General features: G+C 40.3%; 1 long non-coding RNA gene across 1 annotated transcript; it reads left to right on the top strand.

Annotated features, from left to right (window-relative positions):
* Positions 1–573: 573 nt before the first annotated feature.
* LOC122683192 lies at positions 574–19,005 on the top strand. Its single transcript, XR_006337652.1, has 3 exons — positions 574–586; positions 2,690–2,691; positions 18,869–19,005. It is a non-coding gene; the product is annotated as an uncharacterized LOC122683192 (long non-coding RNA).
* The last annotated feature ends 1,777 nt before the right edge of the window (positions 19,006–20,782 follow it).

A 20,782-nucleotide genomic window follows, 5' to 3' on the forward strand; every position in this document is an offset into this window, starting at 1 on the left:
CAACTGACAAAGAATTAATTTCCAAAATATGCAAGCAGATCATACAACTCAATATCAGAAAAACAAACAACCCAATCTAAAAGTGGGAAAAAGACCTAAACAGACATTTCTGCAAAGAAGGAATATAGATGGCTAACAAACACATGAAAAGATGCTCAATGTCGCTCATTATTAGAGAATTGCAAATCAAAACTACAATGAGATATCACCTCACACCAGTCAGAATAGACATCATTAAAAAGTCTATAAACAATAAATTCTGGAGAGGGGGTAGAGAGCAGAGAACACTCTTGCACTATTGGTGGGAATGTAAATTAATACAGCCACTGTGAAATTTTTCTTTCCAATTTATTCATCAAAATTTTTGGTTGTTGACTGAGTCAGATATTTTAAGATATGCAACTTTAAAAATTCACCTGGTTTGGGGAGCCACAATTGTTTTCCAGTTATATAAGAACCCTGGTTTGAAGCCAGTAACCAGAGCTGACAAAGATTTGGTTTGCACAGATAATTTCCTTTTGTCCTGAAAAATGTTTGTCTTACTAACAGTTCTTTATTCGCCTTTATTGGATCCTACAATTGGCATGTTATGCAAACATTCCTTATGTTGAAAGATCAATTTTCCTCTCTCCAGCAACACACCTCAGGTTTCTGTTTCAAAAATTATTTTCCCCTCCCCTGGAGGTGAGATCCTCAGAGCAGTTGTTGCTTTTGGTCCAACCCTTCCTGCCTCTAAGTAAGTACTGCTTGGTGGAGTCATGATACTTAATAGATGTCTTGGAAAAGTTTTAGGCAGTGTCTGGGTGCCTGCAATAAAATTGAATTGAGACAGTATCCTCTGTCTCTCCGTGTCATCCATCCTTAACTGGGTTCCAGAAATCAGAGCAGCCTGAGACAGATTGTCAAAATGTGTCTTCGGCATTCTTCCAGCTTCTCATATTATTGATGCCCTCAAGGAGACTTGGGGCTCTCATGGGGTAGACCAGAAAACATTGTGCTTGAAGTCACACAGACATGGGTTTAAGACATGCATTTACTAACATGTGGTGGATTCAAAAGAATTTAGCTCTACAAAACATGGCATTTAAAAATTTTTCAAGTCATTCCTATGAGTGTGGTGTATTTAACATGCTCTGTTGTCTTAAATTCGCTTGGAAGTTGTATCTTTTGGGTGCTTTTTAATGTCATCTTCACTGCATTCAGAAGATGCTGCCTTCTTAGGACCTGACCCTCATCTGTATAGACATGCCAGGCTGTTCTCCCCATGCCTGCATCTTTGCCCTCATGCTTCCTCTGTCTGGAATTTGCTCCCCCTCACTGGTCTTCATTCCTGCTATGCAAAAGCCTATTCATCCTCCAGGCCCGCCTTTTCCTAGAATCTCTTCCATGAAATGCTTGTTCAGAAGTGATGGCCTCTCCCCCTCAATTTCTCTGCCCCAGCTGTACCCCTCCCCATGTGGTGTCACAGATTGTCAAGATTCAGTCCACATCAGTCTCATCTCCTCTTCTAAAACTGCTCTGTCCAATACAAGAGCTATAAGTTACGTGTTGCATCCTCATTTTAAATAATTAAACTTAAGTAATTGAAAATTCAGTTCCTTGGCTGCAGTAGCCACATTTCAAGTGCTCACAATTCACGTATGAATAGGAGCTATCCTGTCTGACAGAGCAGTTAGGGAACATTTCCATCACTCCAGAAAGTTATGTTGAACCACATCATTCTAAACTGTATGAGACATAGGGCAGCATGTTTCTGCTCTGTCTCTTCTACAAACTCTTCCCCACAATCTGCTCTACATGCCACAGTACCTGGCACATGAGGTACTGTTCACATCTGTCAACTTCCTGTCTTCCATAAGGCCCATTCAGAGCACTGATAGTGAAATCTTATCATTTTAAGTGCCATGTACTAATCTGAGTACTTGATGAGGTAGGTGTAACTAGTTTCCTTTTAGAAATGAAAGAATTAAATGAAGCGATCTGCTTAGGTCACAGGGGCAGTAGGTGATGAAGCCAGGATTTGAACTCTGGCCTTTCTGACTCCTTTCTGACTTTCCGATGGCTTTTATGATTAGCCATCATGCTCTACAACAGGATTTCTCAGCCTTAGCAGTACTGACAATATTGACTAGTGAGGGTTAGATAGTTCTTCATTGCGGGGCTGTCCTGTGCACTGTAGGATGTTTAGCAGCATCCTTGTCCTCTTGGTTGTTAGAAGCCAGTAGTATTACCCACCTACCACCTACCCCCTTTGTGGCAGCCATGAATATCTCCAGACTTTGCCCAGTGTCCCCTGTGGGTACCCTCCTCCCCTGTTCAGACCCATTTAAAGTTGGTCATATGGGTGAAGAGATGCCTTTCAAAATACTGACAACTTACTTCCAGCAAGTGAGAAGCAAGTTGACACCTCTTCAATAGGGGAACCAAAAAAGCTGTTCTTTTAATCTCCTATGTAATCCGCCAGGCCAGCTTCCCATCTGGGAAATGTTCAGCGGCTGCTTCCTTTTATGTTCAGCAGAGATAGAGCTTCGGGTTGCTGACAGCCCAGATGCTTTGCAGTGCCCTGTGACTCCCGGTAACACCCATGGGCCCTGTTCCACAAGGCCAGGCAACTAACTTTTCCTTGAGACCACCAGGTTTAGGCACAGTCTCCATAAGCAGCACCTCCATGGGAGGGGTGGGTGGGGAGGAGTCGAAGAGATGTGAAAAGAAGGAATAAAGAGCTAGTATCTGGCATACCTTGAATGAGAGAAAAGCGTTGTGAGTTTTTGAAAGGGTGCAGGGCCAAGCCAATGGCTCCAAAACCAGAAAAGAACAAGCTGCCTGGGAATAAGATTTCAGGCTTTATAAGAAATCACAAAATGAATAAGGCAAATAAGATGATCTTTTTAAAAACCACAAGATCTTCTTCCTAAGACAGCTCTGTCCCTACTGTAGATTCAGCCCTGTCACACACCCGTCTCTCCTGGCTTCTCCTTCGTTTGGTTGTTACCTGAGTATGGTGACTGCAGACACCGCGTAAGAAAAGCATTTATTTTGCAGAAGTTATAACTAAGACAACAGGTCTCTACTAGCACTCTGAGGAATGCCACAGACAAAAAATGGGTCCTATGAGCTGGAAGAATGCTGACTTTTCTTTCTCCTTTCTGGTGTTCTCAATGCACACTAGTATATAGAGGCTCTCAGAATGTCTGTAGCAAAGAAATGTGAATCACAAGCAAAGAAATCTTCTCTGGCTAACTTGAGCAAAAGGCGATCATACCTATCCAGCAAGCCCTTGGGAAAGAAGAGAGATAGGAGAGATGGCAGGTATGAAAGCATTTTTAAATGTTGAGGGTGGAAGTACAAATATGTGGTAAAATTCAACAAGGCTGCAGGAAAACTGCATTGTAGAATCACTGGGTACAGAACAAACTTCCCAGGCTCAAAATTAACACACACACACACACACACAAGGATGTCTCTCCAAGAGCATATAAAGCTTTATTCTTTCAAAAATAATCTGTTTGAAGAGTTTTATTTTAGGTTCAGAATTTCTGATGTTCTCCATGTCTCTATTTTTAGGCATTCCAACTCCTGACTCTAATTAAGGAAATTATACTCAGCTCTTAACAAGTAAAATCCAGAGCATGAGCAGTTATAATTTATGAATAATGATATTCTTTAGGCTGAAGCAGTAACAGGCAGGACCTGACCTGGAGCTGTTTCCTCCTTTTTCCCCTACTCCCCACCTTAGCTGTGTAGTAAAATTTGCAGGAGAGGTACTGCATGGGAGGCGGGGGAGGCAGGGGTATGGGGTATGTATGTGTTGTCAGGGAGACTGCCTGCTTCACCCAGGTCACAGGGCCAGTCTGGTAGGTGGCAGAGCTGCCTGCCCTGTGTAGCAGAAACTCTTCATGCTTGCCCATGTGTCTTCTCAATACACTGGCAATAGCCCAGCAACAAGAAGAACTGGAGTTGCTTACTACCAAGCCTCAATAGAAGTGCTTTTTCTACAACCATTATTAACATTTGAAAGACATCACTGCAGACATCTTCCTAGGTGCTTATAACTGATAATAGAATGGCTGGATAGATGGACACTGTATTAGTCACCTATGGCTGCATAACAGATACCCTCACAATAGCAGTAGTATTCAAAAATTAGCCTTTATTTCTTATTCAGGCTTCTGTGAGTTGTCTGGACAAATTCTTCAATGGCCTGTGGGTCTGTCTGTTGACTTTGCATCTTATGTGGCATTTTGGTACCCAGACCAGAGGGACAGTGGCTTCAAGGGTATGTTTGTCTCATGGTGATAGGAGATGTACAGAAGAGCCAAGCCAAACCATGAAGTCACATTTCAAGCCTTTGCTTATAATTTGTCTATTCACATCCCACTGGGCAAAGCAAGTCCTATGCCTAGATCCAAAATCAAAGATCAGAGAAGCATGCTTAACTTACATATGGATGGATGGAGAGGCAGTCTAATCATCTGATAGAATTAAACAGAAATGTAACTGTTCAACTGTATTTTTAAATGAAAGCATTTAAATACTACTTGAGTTTAACAGAAGAGAAACTAAAGGACCTGTTTTGTGTCAGCTAAATGTTTTTCTATCACAGAATATGTTGGATTTTTTTTCTTAATCTCTTAAAATTTTAATAAACAAGATTAAAAAGAAACACAGTACTGCTTTTTCAAGAACATTGATGCTCCTAGATGGAACATCCATATTCCCTTTAAAATTCGTGTGTTGAAACCTAATCCCCAGTGTGATGGTATTAGGAGGTGAGGCCTTTAGGAGATGATTAGGTCATGGGCTGGGGCCTTCATGAATGAATTCATGTCCTAATAAAAGAGACCCCAGACAGATCTGTCACCCTTCCTCCATGTGAGACATTAAGAAGGAATGGTGAACCAGAAAGCAGGTCCTTACCAGTCACCAAATTCTCCAGTGCATTGACCTTGGACTTCCCCGTCTCCAGAACTGTGAGAAATCAATTTCTGTTGTTTGTAAGCCACCCCACCTATGATGTTCTGTTATAGTAGCCTGAACAGACTTTATATATGTTATATATTAACTTGAATGAGGAAAATATACATTTTTTTTATTTTCAGTGACCTCTAACTGAATAAAAAGTGGCCTTCAATTACAAATATAGGCAACAAACCACACAGTAGAATTGGCAGTACCTGTGACTTTTTAACCTGTAGAAAATGTTTTTTTTTTTCTGTAACATGCAGTTATAGATATCTTGAAATATTATTTTCCCTTATCATTCATTGAGCAGAATTTTTACTTTTCATGTCAAATTGATCTATCTTTTTTTCATAGGTGGTGCTTTTTGCTTCTTGTTTAAGAAATCATTTAAGAAATCATTCCCCACCTCCAAAGTCATAGAGATAAACTTCTGTATTTCTTCTTAAATGTCTTAAGAGTTCTGCATTTCACATTTAAGCCCTTGATACATCTGAAATTGACTTTCATGAAAGTTGTGAAGTAGAGATTCAATTCCTTTTTTTCTCCCCATATGGATAACTAAGTGTCCTAATGTTACTTATTGAATTGTCTTATTTTCCCACACTGGTTCCACATGGACCTTTTGTTTCTATGTTCTGTGACCCAGTCCCTGGGCCCATACTACTATGTCTTATTTAACTTAATATGTTATAGCAAATCTTATCAACTTTTTTGAGGCCTACCTTGCCAGTTCTTCCTTTTCTGTGTGAATTTCTAAACAACTTGTCAAGTTACACACACACACACAAGTGCAACATATATAAAATTTGGCTATGCCAAAACTTTTGACTGTGTGGATCACAACAAACTGTGGAAAATTCTTAAAGAGATGGGAATACCAGATCACCTGACCTGCCTCTTGAGAAATCTGTATGCAGGTCAGGAAGCAACAGTTAGATCTGGACGTGGAACAACAGACGGGTTCCAAATCGGGAAAGGAGTGCATCAAGGCTGTATATTGTCACGGTGCAGAGTACATCATGAGGAACGCTGGACTGGATGAAGCACAAACTGAAATCAGGATTGCCGGGGAAAATATCAATAACCTCAGATATGCTGATGACACCACCCTTATGGCAGAGAGTGAAGAGGAACTAAAGAGCCTTTTGATGAAAGTGAAAGAGGAGAGTGGAAAGTTTGGCTTAAAACTCCACATTCAGAAAACTAAGATCATGACATCTGGTCCTATCACTTTGTGGCAAATAGATGGGGAAACAATGGAAACAGTGGCAGACTTTATTTTGGGGGGCTCCAAAATCACTGCAGGTGGTGACTGCAGCCATGAAATTAAAAGACACTTGCTCCTTGGAAGAAAAATTATGACCAGCCTAGACAACATATTAAAAAGCAGAGACATTACTTTGCCAACAAAGGTCTGTCTAATCAAAGCTATTGGTTTTTCCAGTAGTCATGTATGGATGTGAGAGTTGGACTATAAAGAAAGCTGAGCGCTGAAGAATTGATGCTTATGAACTGTGATATTGGAGAAGACTCTTGAGAGTCCCTTGGACTGCAAGGAGATCCAACCAGTCCACCCTAAAGGAAATCAGTCCTGACTATTCATTGGAAGGACTGATGCTGAAGCTGAAACTCCCATACTTTGGCCACCTGATGCAAAGAACTGACTCATTGGAAAAGACCCTGATGCTGGGAAGATTGAAGGTGGGAGGAGAAGGGGACAAGAGAGGATGAGAAGGTTGGATGGCATCACCGACTCAGTGGACATGAGTTTGAGTAAGCTCCAGGAGTTAGTGATGACAGGGAGGCCTGGCATGCTGCAGTCCATGGGGTTGCAAAGAGTCGGACACGACTGAGCTACTGAACTGAACTGAACGAGGGCATAAATCAAGTATCAACACTGTCTCTGTGATATCGGTTGCTTGAAATTTGTTGATACTTTCTTTATGCCCCAGTACAGGGTCAAATTTTATATATGTTGCATGTATGCAAAAAATTTTAAAGTTTGCTAATGTATTAGGAATAGTGATCTGTATATATCCAGTACGTTATTCTTACTGTGTTCTTTAAATCTTCTATCTTCTCATTTTTATTTCCTTTATTATTTTTTGGTTCCTATTGATAAAGAAGTTTTTGCAATCATAGGGGACTTGTTAATTTTTTTTTGTGGTCCTAAAATTCTTGCTTTAGGAATTTTGAAGTTATACTACCAGAAACATGTTTGGAATTGTTCTGTCCTTCTGATGATTGCAACTTTTGTGAAAATCTAGTGACCCTCTTTATCTGTAGAAGCATTTGTTTCTAGAAATAGAGGTACACGTTTTCTTTGGATTAATACTTACCTAACCTGTTCATCTTTTTATTTTTTTAATCATTCTGTATTGCTGCATTTTTAAAAATGATATCCAATGAGCTTCTATTTCTTACTGAATTTTTTTTTTACTTATAGTGATTAATACTATAATACTATTTAAGTCTATAATCTTATTTTAAATTTTAAGACTGGGCAAGGCTTCCCTAATTCCATTTCTTCCTCCTGAATAGTTGGGTAATTATATATGTAGTCTTGTTTCTCATTATATGCATGATGACTTTGTTTCTTAATGTTTGTATTGGTTTTAATTGTGAATGTCATTTCTTGATACTCGTCAAGACCCAGGTTTCTGATTGCATTTCTGCACTAAGAACTTGAGACTTTTCCTTCTCCCAGCCACCTTAGAACTGCCTAAAATTACATTTCTGCGCTGAGGTTGTTTGCTGATAGCATGGATTCCAGCCCCAAACCTGGAAACACCTTCTCTTTTCTCTCCTGGCCCCATGCAGAGCCCCGTAAAGCCAGCTTCTGCTCGGGCACTTGCTCCTCCTCTCTCCTGCATGCTCTGCCCAGTTGCTCAGTCCCGTCTGACTCTGTGCGACCCTCTGGTCAGTAGCCCACCAGGCTCCTCTGTCGGTGGGATTCTCCAGGCAAGAATACTGGAGTAGGTTACCATGCCCTTCTCCAGGGGATCTTCCTGACCCAGGGATCAAACCCACTTCTCCTGTGTCTCCTGTACTGCAGGCAGATTCTTTGCCGCCAAGCCACTGGGGAAGCCCCTCTTATCTCCTCCTGGCGACTAATTTAGACCCAGGATGTCAACCATGAGAAAAATAACTTACCCTAAGACAAGTGCCAAACTCCAGAGCTACCTTTCCCTGATGATTCTTGTTTTCTGGTCATTTATGGCCTCCATGCAGTTCCCTTGCTCTCCTGTGCAGAAAGCAATTCATTTCTTAAAATGTCTTTAGTATTTTCTTAAGCGTTAAAATCATTGTACTTTACTAAGATGAGTTTCTGCAAACATCTAGTCTGTCAATTGCTTAGAAACAGAAATACCTTTCTACTCTTCTCTTTCTCAGTCTCTTATTTATTCCTTGTAACACACAGTATATCATTCATTTACATGTTTAATTTGTCTTCCTCACTATTTTCCATGAAGATATTAACTCTGTTCTTTTCTCTCCCCTTGTATCTTCAGGACCTCACTAGCATCACATCTCAGTATATTTCTATTAAATTTATATGTAAATGAACAAGTGAATGAATAAATGAATGAATGAAAATTCAGCAAGCTGGGTCACAAATACATAGTAATAAAGAGAAGGCAGGTTCTTGGAGAAGATGTTTGTTTGCTCCACACCTTATATTTTGAGGGGAAGGAGTAGAAGACTCCAGGAAACTAATGTATCTGGTAGAAACTGGCAGAAGCAAAGTCCAGATAATGCGTAGACTTGCCAAATGGGAGGAACCTGTGGTCCTGCTCTCAAGGTGTCAGACCACCTCACATTTCACAGTCGAGTAAGGAAAAAAGTTTTATAGACCAAGGTTGTCTGAAAATACACACTGCCTTTATGCAGTCTACTGAGTTTGATAACTATGTTGTAAAGCCTTTTCAGCCTATTTTGTCTCATGGGGCTTTTCTAAAGGCTTGGTGTACTAATGTAGGTTGGTGAAGGGCTAGATGCCCCAAGGAAATCATGTGCAATGTGAGAACAAAGTACTCGCAATGCTGTTTACCCTCTGACCACCCTGTTCCCAGTTGCTGCTCCAACAGGTTTTATTTATCTTAAGATTAAAGCAAATCACCAGTGGACATGTAGTTATTGCTTTCCAGTGAAATGCAAACACATAAGCCAGAGGCATCAGGGGATTCTGTCACCTTTGAAAAATGATTCATTTTTTTGTGGGCTTTGTTTTTCCCTCATGAGAAACCTGGTAACATTTCAGAACCTGAAATCCTTCCCTAAACTAAAATAACCTGTTGAAGGTAAGTTTAAATCTAAAGTAAAAGAGGGGAATTTTTTTTTCTTGAATTTAGAAAGATGTCTGGTCATGCTATTGCAATTTTTTTTTTTAAAAGAAATCATAATTGGATTTCACTGAGTCACAATTTACCCTGAAATTGCATTAATTAGAGAAATCTAAGACTTGTAAATAAACTTACTAATATGTCTATTCTAGACTCTGTGCCATCATTAATCAATCATAGGGCTCCTTCACTGGGCCTCAAAATCCTTCTCAACACAGAGCAACAGGAGAAACCTAAATGCCGTTTCTCATTCTCAGTGAATAAAGATGACACACCCTTTGGCCATTTTACCAGCCAAGCTAATGCTAAACTTATCCCTTCAGTGTAGGTTCTAGATTTTATAGGCGAAGCAAGTTCAGGGCTCATCTCAGAAATTTGGTAATACTTGCTTTCTGTGTTTCTTTTTAACAGCTAATCTATTTTTCGCTTATTCTGCCTCTGTCATACCATAACTGATTTCCTGCTCTCTTTATAATAGTTCAAAGACAAAAATAATATCCTTTACAAGAAAAAGAAAATTCCTAGCAGCAGAGAAGCAGGCAGTCAGATAAATGAAATTGCCTAATTTTCCATACAATGAACTTAGTGCCTGTGGTCCCCGTTGAACAAACCAGAAGGTGAGAAGCTCTGTAAACAGAGGCTGTGAAAGTTGTGATAACAATCAGCAACTGATTTTTCCTCAGTGAAGAGATTTTCCATCAGATTTCACTTGACCTTGAGCACTGTGTTGTTAGCCATGAATAATTTATGGTACTTATTACAGTAAGGTCCCTTTTAACTGACATTATCAGGGAATTAGATGCCTTAAATGAGTGAATTGGCCAGATACTAAGACTTGCTCCCTTTACAGGGTAAAGAAAATCTTTATTATAACCATTTCAGTACTTATTTTTCTCAGATGTGTGGCAGTATTTTGTGAGTTATTGACAGTCAAGGAAACGTAGACATTCATTTATTCAATAAATAGTTATGGGAGCCTTGTATGTGCCAGACACTGTGCCGGGTACACTCTTTTCCAGTGAAAGGGTGTCTGTTCTTATAAACCCTCTGTTCTGGTGAAGAGAGAAAAACAAGGAATCATACTGAAGTGCAGGATAAGAGATATAAAGACTGTTGTGAACTTCATTGAATTGGGTGACAAATATAGTTAAATTCAGAGCTGGCTGGGTTCTCCAGAACAGTTGGCCTCACCACTCTGATAGCTATGCCTTGGGTTCTTGCAGTTGATCTTATAAAATTTGTACTTCCTCCCTTCAATTTAGCTCCAGCTTCTTACTGTTTGCTAAGTGTGTGGCACTGCCCCTGTCATTTTTCTGTTCCTCAGTAATGTTCATGAAATGGTTAAATGAGGGATAGCATGTACATGGTGTGTCTATTATTATGTAAAAAACTACCCTGAAACTTACTGGCTTAGAAGAACGCACATTTATTATCATACAGTTTCTGTGGGTTAGGAATCCAGCATGTTCAACTGGATCCTCTACTTCAGAGTGTCTGACATGGCTGCCAATCATGGTGTCTTTGCCACAGCTGGGGTCTCGTTGGAAGGCAGGCCTCCAATCTTCAAGGACTGTTGGACTGAGACCTTCACTTCTCTGCTGGCTGTTGTCTGGAGCACCCCTCAGTTCCTTGTTACATGAGCCATTCCACCAAGGCAGCTAGCTTGCTTCATCAAGGCCAGCAAGACAGCATCTTCCAGCAAGATGGAGGTCACAGTCATAACCTAAACACAGACGTGACATTCCATCACTTTTGCTGTATTCTATTGGTTCCAAGCAAGGCACTAGGTCCCGCCCACTCTCAAAGAGAAGAATACCAGGGGAGGGATCAATGGGGATTCCCACAGAGGCTGCCTACCCTCACATACCAACATATCATTGTATTTCTCCCTGAGGCCATAGCAGAAGTGATTAATCAGTCATGGCGTGCTCTCCCACTGAGCCCAGAAGAACTTTCAAAATCCTGCCTAGTAGAGGACTCCAAGAGGCCTATTACCAATCAGGTGGTGATAAGGGCAACTTGCCTTCTCCTATTTAAATAGTAACCATTCCAAGTCATGGCAGTAGAGAAAATGTTTAGGTTGAGAATCTAGACAGAAACAGAGACTGTAGTTAGAGACAGAACTATAATATGGCATGGTGATAGCCATTGTTTGCAAAGTCAATGAGAAGCAAGCAAAGCTACTAGTAGAAATCAATTGATAAAATATTAGAGGCAGATATTTCACAGTAAGGACCAAGAATAAAGAAATGTACATCACAGCATGAAAGAGCCCGTGTGAGATCAGATCATATCATAGTTGGACACATAGAGGAAAATCCAGTCCTGACCAGAATGCAGGTTATTCTGTTGGCTACACTGAACAAGAGTTATCATCATTTTAATCAATGAAAAATACCAGAGATGGACATCAGAGGGCATGACCTATGCTTAGTTTCTATCTTATGCCTGTTTCAGGTTTGAGGGTATCCTACTGATGTCTGTGGCAGAATTTTTCAACCTTTCTTCAGCTGCCTTCTCTTTGCATAAACTTCAAACTCATTACCTTGGAGAAGGAAATGATAACTCACTCCACTATTCTTGTCTGGAAAATCCTATGGGCAGAGGAGGCTGATGGGCTACAATCCATGGGGTCTCAAAGACTTGAACAGGACAGACTGTGCCTGCACACACATGCACACACACACACACATACAATTGTATGAAAAAGTTACTTCTCCAGAATAATTTTGCTTACAAAAGTCAAGTAGTTAAAGTCCTATTATTATAGACCAATGTGCTCCAGATGAAAATGTCTCCAGTTTTTTTTCAGTTTTATTCTGGTTTCTGAGAACTGCATGAAGAGCAGAACATTTCACAGTAATCCTCTGGAACCCCTAAGTCCTGTTTCAAAAAATTATTTGTTGGCTCTTTTCTAGGGCCTGCACAAAAGTAGTCATGACATTCATCCACTCTCCTCCAGTGAGCTGGAGAGAATAAGGCACATTCCATCCCTATACCCTGAGCAGTACCATGACTTCAGGGCCAGACATGGACTCCAGAGAGCTTTCTACTTATACTAAAAACACACCAACTCTTAGTTCTAAAAAATCAGGTAGCAAAATATTTGTGTTTTTAGCCATTGTTATAAGTAAAACCCTAAACAAGTATATCTCTAGGTCGGTTTGATCATTTCCAGGATGTAGTTTTGAGAACTCTAAATATACGAATTTCCCTTATTACGTAAACATAGTACTAATTGGGGGGAGGGGGGGAGGAAAATAAAAAGAGAGTAAAAAAAATACTTATTACCTATGTACAAGGGAACTTCTCTACTCCCCCTTCTTTGAGACTCACTCACTTATCTCTGCGTGATTTTATTCCTACTACACAATGAGGACCTTCTTACTTGTAATGAATTCTTTTATGTGTTCACACTGGCTTTGAACTCCTGAAGGCTTTATTTTTGTCCATGACGTTTCTTAAAAAAAAAAATTCTGGTGATCTTTAAACTAGGGCTTTGCAGCTTCCCAGGAGAATAAGATGTTTTAATGATTTATTTTAAAATTATTTCATACTTTCAGAAAAGCTTCTATAACAGTACATTGAGTTCCTGCGTATTCTTCACTCAGGTTCCTCACAGTTTTATCACTCCTTCAATATATGTACTTAGATTTTTTCAGAGCCATAAGAAGTTACACTGCTGAGTTAATACACATTACACCTTTATACTCCAAAGTCTCTTCACTAAAAATAAGAGCCTTTCCCCACATCGTCATAGTACAGCCATGAAATGGTGATGCCTTCTAATCTACAGACTTCTTTTGCATTTCACCCATTTTCCCAGTAATGGGTTTACAGGTCTGGATCCAATTGTGGTCACATACTGCATTTGTCTGGACATTTTTGAAGAGTACGGGCCAATTATTTTGTAGAACATCCCTCCATTTGAGTTTCTCTAAACATTTCCCCAAGATGCAATTCAAGATACACTTTTCAGGTAGAACTATCAGAAATGATGCTATGTTTTTCTCAGTGCATCCTCTCTGTAGGGACCCACTGTTTGTCCATGTACAGTTCGCAACTTTCTGTGCTCTATAATTATGTCGTATTTAGTGATACTTGGTTTCATCTTCATGTTTAGTAACTGTCCTATTCCTCACCAGTTCTAGCCTACGTTGATGATTTTTGCCTGAATCTGCTATTTCTCTGATACTTGACATGAAGATTTTTAAGGGCAACTTTGCATGAACGGTTTTAAAGGAATAATTTCCAGATTGTCAGCTCCCCTCTAGAGTCTTCTAAAAGTGCTCTGAGAGCACGCATGTGGCATGCAAGTTCTCCTGCCAGAGCCTCACAATGTGGGCTCCTGGAGTGGCCTGCTCCAGGACACCACAACTCAAGGAGAAGGACGCATCTGGATTTGTACCATGAGCCCCAGCTGGTTCCCTCCCACTTCCCTTCTCATGGCTGCCTTTTTCCCCTTTTATCACAGGGAGGCCCACCTCTTGACCATTTGAATCTTACTGTGGTGCATTCCCCCAGGGTAAAAAATCCAGGACTTCAGACAAAGGAGTGATTCAAACTTTAGCTGTTAGTGTTGAGAAAATGAATGATTCTAGTGATTGGGTTACAAATCCTTTTCAGTTCTTTGCTTTCAACAAAATTGAAGAAGGATCTGATGGAGTTGTCAGTTGATCATTAAAAATAATTTTTGATGATAGATCACCATATAATTTTTGACAAATGACTTGGAAGAGTTTAAAGACTTGAGTGATGTTGCTGTAAAAAAAACTCTTTCCGCGTCCATCTACTTATGTGAACAAAGGTTTTCAGTCCTTACAATTGTGATTAAAAGGTGGGGGGCAGGGGGGGCGGGCAGAAGGAGTGAAATTGATGCTGAATTCTGTCTCACTTGGACAATAAAACGTATTCTGGAGTTAATAGGAGAGAAAAACCCAAACTCATTTAAGATACACACTTCCATTAAAATTTTACTTCTTGTGTTTTGTAATTATTTATCAAAATTTATAATGCATATATCTGTTGTTTTGACCAATTAAATGCAAATAAAAATAGTTGTGATAATAAACATAGATGAAGGATAAATACTTTTTCAGAAGCATTTTAGGAGTCATGAGCAGTAATATTTGAAGAATATTGCTCAGAAAGATGCTTTCCCTCTGGATATATTACAGAATTTCTCTGGTACTTTCTCTCCTGTGTTCTATAGCCAACCTTCCTCTCCTCTTCCAAGGTTTGTCTCTACCTTACTTTACGAGTTCTGCTCAGCTATTACACCCCACTCTCACCCCCAGACCAGTGGGATTTGACCCCTAAGTCAAAGACCAGCCTTACTCCTGAGCAGGAGAGGAGTCCATATCATCCTCTTAGATTCTTACAGGTCCTTAATCCTGTGTCTATAATCAGGGCATAGCCCCTGCAGCTACTATATAACCAGACCTATAGAGGCAGGGGGAGAAGGAAATGGCAACCAACTCCAGTATTCTTGCCTGGAGAACTCCGTGGACAGAGGAGCCTGGTGGGCTGCTGTCCATGGGGTCACACAGAGTCGGACACAACTGAAGCGACTTAGCAGCAGCAGCAGCAGCATATTTCTAAGACACAGGCTTCTTCTCTGAGTATAGTCAATAAGTCGTATCCAACAAAGAAAAACATGTCTTTGTGGCAAGTCCCATTTGCAAGATTCTGTTTGAATAAGAGCTGTCTTGCTCAGAATATGTGTACAGGCTTATTAGACTGTGGATAAAGCACAGCAGAGTCAGGGAAAAGAAGAAAGTCTATCAGTTCAGTTCAGTTCAGTCGCTCAGTCGTGTCTGACTCGTTGCAACCCCATGAGTCACAGCATGCCAGGCCTTCCTGTCCATCACCAACTCCCGGAGTTTACTCAAACTCATATCCATTGAGTCGGTGATGCCATCCAGCCATCTCATTCTCTGTCATCCCCTTCTCCTCCTGCCCCCAATCCCTCCCAGCATCAGAGTCTTTTCCAGTGAGTCAACTCTTCGCGTGAGGTGGCCAAAGTATTGGAGTTTCAGCTTCAGCATCAGTCCTTCCAATGAACACCCAGGACTGATCTTTAGGATGGACTGGTTGGATTTCCTTGCATTCCTGAATTGCAAGATTTTTATTAACATTCCTTGTTACAATTCTTATTAAGATCCCCAGACTTTGACAACAGGATCATCTGATCTGCGGGTATGGGCTAGGCACAGCCCCACCAGATAACTTTGTTGTATTGTGTACTTGCGCAAGACCTCAAGGATTGTTGCCTGAGAGCCTGGTCCTTAATCCTAATTTCAGCTTTCCAAATCCATTCTTTTGTTTTTATGCAGGTATTCCATACTCCAAAGAGTTAAAATGGATCAATAAATCAGCTGAGGGTAAGTGAACTGTTAAATCACAAATTTTTATTGTTGTAGTAGTATTCCAGCCTATATAAATTTGATTGTTTATATCAAATGATTCTTGTATACTACACTTAAAATATTTCTTCTGATTGGAAGTATAATCAAGCATGTAGATGATAGCAATAATTCTTTAAGTGTAATTGAATATTTAAGCTTCAAAAGACATGTGAACATGGAAAATAAATTTGTAGAAAAAGATTTAATTGGTAAGCATTTTAATTGATGTTTTCTAATGAAATATAAAAGTATTATGTGTTTAACAATGTAATAATTTTGGTGAAATTCTTTGGCGGGGGTGTGGTAAAATAGATATGAATGGGGTTAAGACTGTGGACTTTTATCATTCCCACACAATTAATATGGCTGTGCCGGTCCACAGTATACTCCTTTAGCCAATAATGTTGCTTTTACAAAGCTCCTTAAGGAAAATGCAAAGTTAGCAAATTTGTTCATTGTAGAATTTTGTATTAGTTGTAGACTGATAGCAATAAATAAAAACAACTGATGCAAGGGATTAGGGTAAATTAACTGTAATAGTATACAGTTCTTTAAAATTTTGTCAAAACACATTTGTTTTATTTTTTATTGAGGCATAGTTGGTGTACAGAACACATAGAATGCTAAATAGATCGCGTGTGTGTGTGTGTGTCTGTGGGAAAGAGAGACAGAAAGAAACAGAAAGGAGAGGGGGGAAAGGAATTTAAAACACAAATACACAAGAAAAAGATAGGCAACCATGATGGTGAGATTAAGGGTAATTTTTATTTTCTTGTTTACATTTTGTTTAGCTTTTAAATTCTTTTGCAATGCATGCATCAGTTTTATGGTCCAAAACAGCATTGCTTTAAAAACTATATTGAATGAGTATTCCAACTTGTGAACTGCTGGTTTTCAGGAAAATCAGACTTTGCAGTCCACTGGCAGCACGTTTGCGGTGTCCTTTCTCTTCCCCTGCCCCCAGCCTATGGACAGCAGCTTGACTGAGAGACCTACAGGCTGCTGTGTATCTCTCTTTCACTCACACACGCAGGCACGTACGCATACACACACACGATCAGAGGGTATTCTAGTGTGTCCCTCGAGAGTGTACTTTCTTTCCTTTATCCTGAATAATTTAAATGGAGCTGAAGAAAGCTATTCTTTTCCATGAGCTGATATTAAAAGGTTGAGCGAACCATGCAATGAGTTACTTTCATCTATCAGTATTATGACTAAATATCCTCTCTTAAATTATTCATTCGTTCAACAAATAATTTTGAGTGCCTGTTAGACTCTCAGGTAGTCACTTTTATGGAGATGAAAATGTATTCATTTATTCATCTGCTTAGTCAGTCAGTAAATAGTATTTCCTACAGTCCTTACCAGTGTGTGACAGCCGCTATCCTAGACCCTGCAAATACTGTGGTAAACTAGATAGATATGAGACTACCCTCAAGGACTTCATGGTCTGGTAGGAGAGAGAAAAAATTCAAGCAATAAATAAAAATAAGTTCAGTTTGCAGAATTGCCTTGTAAAAATGCCCAGTGTTGCAGTAAGATCAGCAGTGATCCTCCCCAATGAGGTGGTCCTGGAAGGCCTCTCTGAGCAGAGGACCTGGGTGTGACTCAGAAAGTGATAAGAAATTGGTCTGGGGTGAGCTGAGTTCCAGGGAGTTAGGGAGAGCACTTTCCAACCTGAGACAGGAAAGGACTCCAGAAGCCCTAGAGGTAGGGAAAGTCTGCAGTGGGATGGTTCTTGGTAGGCTCCAGGGAAGAGGGGGCAGCCTTTTGCCAGGGTGATGAGTTTGGCTGGATCCAACACAGAGTTTGAGTACAAATTTGAGTTTTAATGAGCAGACTAGTCAATAGGTATAATTAAGGTATAAATCAGAGATCAACAAGCTTTTCCTATAAAGGGCCAAAATTTTTTACTTTCTGGCCCTGCAGGGCTTTAGAGTCTCAACTCTGCCTTTGTTAAGGAAAACACCAGAGGCAATAGGTAGAAGAATGGGATCTTCACTCACAGAACCAGGCTTAGACCAGATTTGGCTCATGAGGTATAGTTTGCCAACCCTGGACATAAACGGAAAAGTTGTAGAACTCCTCAGTCATGCTACTGAACATCAGGGAAAGAGATGACTTCCTGTGGTGAAATCTGAGGTGGGTCTTAAAAGATAAGGAAGAATCAAAAATGAAATGATGGGGGGAAAGAAAATATAGGCAAAGGAATCAGTAGGGTACAGTCCAGAGGCAGTAAAGTCCAGAGCCCCCAGGGAGGCAGTTAGCATCTGCCCAGGGAGTGGTGAGGAAGTGCAGCTCTTTTATTCCTCAGATATTTCAAGGACCTGTGAAGTAGCAGACACTGCACTAGACAGTGGGGGTCGGAGATAAGGAGTGAACAAGGAATGAATCTCCAACCTCAGATACTAGAGGAGCTGACAGGTAAGTAAGCAAGTCATCCCGCAATTAACTCAGTGTGGGGAAATAAGGTCTTAACAAGGATGAGTCAAGAAATTAACTTTCTTTCCTTCATTGTAGCTGTTTTCTTTGGTGCTTGATTAAGTCAATGTGCTCACATGCTAGAAAATTACAAAGATACCAGAGGATACACAGTGAAAATTTTCTCTCCCAACCTCTATCCCTTAAGCCTACTGAATACCCACCCTACCACGCCCCCCAGCACAACCAGTGTCACTGATTTCTTCTGGATCCTTCTAAAGTTCATCTATGCAGATCTAAAGAAATGAGTATATTTGGGGTTCTTTGCTTTTCCTCTTGATTACACTGATCATCTAGCTGAATCTTTAAGAATAAATTTTCCCGAGAGGAGAAAGACAATGGAGGTTAAGAGAGAGCATGTGTCTTGAAGATGGATGGGATGGAGGAAAAGAAGGGACAGAAGACGGGCACAGTGCATAAGTTGGCTACATAGGATAATCCATCCTGTCAGTCCTCATATGTGTCAATCCCAGTCTCCCAATTCATCCCATTCCCCCTATTCCTCCCTTGGTGTCCATACGTTTGTCCTCTGTATCTGTGTCTCTATTTCTGTTTTGCAAATAAGATCATCTATACCATTTTTCTAGCTTTCACATATATGTATTAATATACAGTATTTCTTTTTCTTTAACCTACTTCACTCTAGGTCCATCCACATCTCTACAGATGACCCAGTTTTGTTCCTTTTAATGGCTGAGTAATATTCCATTGTATATATGTACTACATCTTTCTTATTCATTCCTTTATTGATGGCCCTTTAGGTTGCTTTCATGTCCTAACTATTGTAAATAGTGCTGTAATGAACATTGGGGTGCATGTATCTTTTTGAATTATGATTTTCTCTTTGATATGCCCAGGAGTAGGATTGCTTGGTCATATGGTAGTTCTATTTTTAATTTTTAAGGAACCTTCTTGCTGTTCTCCCTAGTGGCTGTTATCAATTTACATTCCCACCAACAGCACAAAAGTATTCCCTTTTCTCCACACTCTGTCCAGCATTTATTGTTTGTAGACTTTTGACGATGGCCATTCAGACCAGTGTGAGGTGGGTACTTCATTATGGTTTTGATTTGCATTTCTCTAATAATTAGTGATGTTGAGCATCTTTTCGTGTGATTGTTGACCATCTGTATGTCTTCTTTGGAGAAATGCCAATGTAGATCTCCCACCCATGTTTTGATTGAGTTGTTTGAGTTTTCAACAGTAATTGGTGTTTTAGGAAGATTGTTCTAACAGCTGGCAGAAAGTAGATATCCAGGGGAGCTTTGAATGACACTTGCAAAAGTAGTCCTTCTTTCCTTCAGTCAATAAAAGTCAATGAAGGTGTTTAAATAGAAGAAGGGTAATATCTGAAGTATTCTTCAGGTGGATTAACCTATCTACACATTTTTTGAAGAATTCAAACTAAGAGAAAACCAACTAAGTGACAATCTAACTCATCACCAACTCTCAGCAGAAATGTATGTTTATGTACTTTTTAACTTTAAGAAAGAAATCTGTGTTAGTAATCTACTGCTGCATAACAAACTATCCTAAAGTGAAGTAGCTTCAAATAACCCATGTTTATTACCCCACATCTCACATGGGTCAGGAATCTGGGCATACCTTAATTGGGTCCTTGGCTTCAGGGTCTCACAGCTAGAACCAAAATGTCAGGCTGGGGTGGGCTTTCATTTGAAAGTTCAATTGGTAAAGAATCTACTGTTCACGGTTGTCAACAGGATTGACAAAATGGAGTGTTGTTGGCCCTTAGTTCCTTGACACGTGGGTTTCTCTGTATGGCAGCTTATTTCATGAAAATGAACAAGCTGAGAGGGCAGGAAAGTGAGTCTGCTGACAAGACGAATGCTAGACACATTTGTAGCCTAATCGCAGAAGTGATATGCCATCGTTTTTTCCGTTGGGTAGAAGCAAGTCACTAACTCCAGTGCATACTCAGGGGCAGGGAGTTCCATAGAGGCAGGAATATAAAGAGGTGGGATTGTGGGATGCTGACTTAGAAGCTGCCCACCAGGGGAACTACAACTAGTTGGATGCGATCTGGAGGAATAAAGCCAGCGTTGTTCCTCCCCCGTGATCTAGTCAGGAAATCATCTTGCTCTCCCCTGGCCGGCTGATTACCACCCTCATTACCATCACTGCCGCACGGCTGTCATGTTTGTCCACTTCTCCTGATGACAAAATGCCGCCCCTCTTGAAGTCAGAGCATCTGGGAGTGTTTATATGCAAGCTGTATTGGGCTCTCTCCCCCTGCTGGAGTTGGACTGTTGTGAAGAGTCTCCCCCCAGCTGCTGCTGCCGATATTTATGACATCAACTGACTAAAGGGAACTCATTTAAAAGTAAAGATAAATTCTTCACTCATGCCTTTCTCTTTCTAGCAGAGCAGACTGGTTGGTTTGGTAAAGAACTTGCTTCCACTCCATGTAGGACTTCATAAACCAGAGTGCTAGAGGAGGGCCTTAGAACAAGCAACTCAGAGAATGCCTGGAGGAACTCAGAGCTCAGAATCTAGACTGTGTAAACTGCCATTCCAAACCAAAGAGAAATTAGACACATAGAAATCACAAAAGCTACCATTGTGTGTGT

Source organism: Cervus elaphus, chromosome 24 (assembly GCF_910594005.1).
Source record: "Cervus elaphus chromosome 24, mCerEla1.1, whole genome shotgun sequence".
Lineage (NCBI taxonomy): Eukaryota > Metazoa > Chordata > Mammalia > Artiodactyla > Cervidae > Cervus > Cervus elaphus.